We start from the raw sequence: 2,918 nt of genomic DNA on the forward strand, positions 1-2,918 counted from the left end.
CATATATACTGAACTAATATATCCAGGGCAAACAATGATGCTACCACTTTGTGCAAAGGATCTATACAGGCATAACATGATTATGGACTATGCAATAGTAAGTTTTGCAATAGGACTACCAATTGAAGCACCAAACAATATAGTAGTTCCTGCATGGTCAGTATCAGCATATGATGCCACACATGCTCTATCAAACAAGCATCAATGTAATATTATCAACATTACACTGCTCAAGTTTCATAACAATTCCAATCGTAGAGATGACCTCCTTGTTATATCATCAATTTTTACTAACTCGTCTTTAAGAGTTAAACTTGATAAATTATCTGATTGTCCTATAGGATTCACTCTTGATCTCACACTAGGAAAGTGTGTATGCTTACATTTTCTGAATAAAATTGGTATCAAGCCCAATGACTGTTGGATATTTAAATCATTTTTTATAATTCTAAGACCAGTCTCGACTTGGATTGGACCTATGACTCACAACAACAGGACAGTGATTGGAGCAGCAGAATCATGCTTCATATATTGTAGTTTTGATAATAGTAATAGATCTAGTTTTGACTCAGCATTTATTGTGAATAGTACTACAGTAACTGTGGCTGATGATCGTAAGTATCCTCACAAAACTCATCCACTCTGTCTTGCAAATAGAGAAGGACCTCTATGTTCACAGTGTTCTCCTGGTTATAGTGTAGTGTTTGGATCAAATGAATGTAAGAAATGCAGTAACTGGTGGTTGTTAATGATAATAGTATATGCAATAAGTGGTCCTTTGTTTATATACTTATTATATGCACTGAAGCTAACATTAACTACTGGTACACTCAATGGCATCATCTTTTGTGCGCAATTGCTTGAAGTAATTAATCTTCGGCCATCAAATTACAATATAACTAGCACACTGGTAAAAAGTATCCTTCTATTTCAATCCAACTTTTCTCTTTGTTTCTACAATGGAATGACTGAAATTAGAAAGTCCTTTTTTGGCATACTGTATCCAATTTACCTTATAATCATTATGCTATTTCTCATTGTACTGAGTCGTTTTTCAGTTCGACTATCAAACAGAATATCAGGTTCATCAATACAGGTATTGGTCACTGTAGTTCATCTCTCATTCTCAACATTATTCCTATCAATAATAGATGTATTCACATCAATCAATATATACACCAATACAAGTGAAACTCTAAGTGTTTGGCTCAAAGATCCTACAAGAGGGTATGGTACACATGGTCATTTAGTACTAATGATCATTACATCACTGGTAGTTGGTCCTATATTAGGTGTATACATGACTGTATTATTAGCTGGTAGGCCACTAATGAGGATCAATTATAGGATCAGAGAATATATACGTCCTGTATATGAAGCTATACATGCTCCTTACAAAAGAAATAGAGAATTCTTCTTTGTTTTCCACCTCACTGTAGTAATTTTCATTTACACTCTTTATGTTCTATTTAGAGGCCACAACTTACTTGCATCTTTTGCTATTGTTTCACCAATACTGACCACTTATACTGCACTGGAAGGATTGGCCCGGCCATTTAAACGGATGTCACTAAATATTTTTAATTTTATTCTGCTCTCATTGATGTCTGTTTTATATGGAACTGAATGGTACTTTCGTAATAACAGCAGGTATTTCCAGTTTGTAGTCATTGCTGATGTTTTATACAGTATAATGACACTTTTCCTTGCAGGCATTATTATTCTACACTTGCTATGGGTGACTGGTTTATTGGATAAACTGAAGGTTAAGTGTCGAGGCTATTGGTATTGTTTATCTGCCGAAAGATACGAGGAAGAATCTCGTATATCTAATGATTTGAGTGGATCATTTTTTGAACGCCATGATAGAGTGAGAGAACCATTACTCTCATCCTCTTAGTTTTTATGCTGGCTTCTGGTGTGTCATTTGCAATTGTACTGTCAGTGTGTTTGATTATGTTTTAGAGTACAAATAATATTGCTGGTTATATTATTGTTTGTGCAGTAATTTTGGAAGTCAAAGTAATAATTTTGTTTTTTGCCTTTAATATAAAAACCATTTCCTTTGCTCACACATTGCTTTTCATTGCATTTTAAATCATTGGCATCTGATCAAGAACCATGCATAACTGCAGATAAACAAAATAATTGGAAATTTTACATCACTCATGATTATGCTATAAATAACAATGTTTAGTGACAGATGGTCAGCAAATTCCACACCAAGAAAAGTAAACATTTTTGCTTTCAACAGATGTAGCTCTAGCTCTATGCTATTTAAGGGGTGAGCCTGTGTGAGTAGCATATTAGGTTATTTAAATGAACCTGTTGATGTTTAAGTTGGACTTTTAGTAGAGTATATCGACCATGTTTCTCTTCTATGTTTCTCTCAGTTTGGTTGTCACCTCAGTCTGTTCCCACTTTGCTACTCATTTTGTTAATGTCACAGAGAAGAATGAACTGGAACAGATTTTATGCCATAATAGCCACTCATTGGATAAAGACACTCACTTAGTGTTGTCTACTAACATTACTCATATCATTGATAATGTATCATTCTGTATAATCAATACTACCTACTCACTGACTCTTACCAGTGATTCATCACTACAACAAGCTGTCATTAACTGCAGTAATAATGGCTCCACTCAACCCACTACTGGATTTGCTTTCATTAACATACACAGCTTGACTCTAGACAGGTTAGTATGGAGTGGTTGTGGTGGGTATCTAAGTGGCAGCTCTTTGGTCATTCAAATCATTAATTCTTCTGGGTCCGTTTATTTTACTCAAAATCAATCAGCAGTTTTACTTATTGTTGGCATTGATGTACTACTAATTCAAAGTGTAAGTATTACATCTTATCATGGTTTTTCTATACTAGCTATTAATCCATTGAATGCATTGCTGGACACATT

This window comes from Amphimedon queenslandica, unplaced genomic scaffold, assembly GCF_000090795.2.
Source record: "Amphimedon queenslandica unplaced genomic scaffold, v1.1 AMPQUscaffold_13301, whole genome shotgun sequence".
Classification (NCBI taxonomy): Eukaryota; Metazoa; Porifera; class Demospongiae; order Haplosclerida; family Niphatidae; genus Amphimedon; species Amphimedon queenslandica.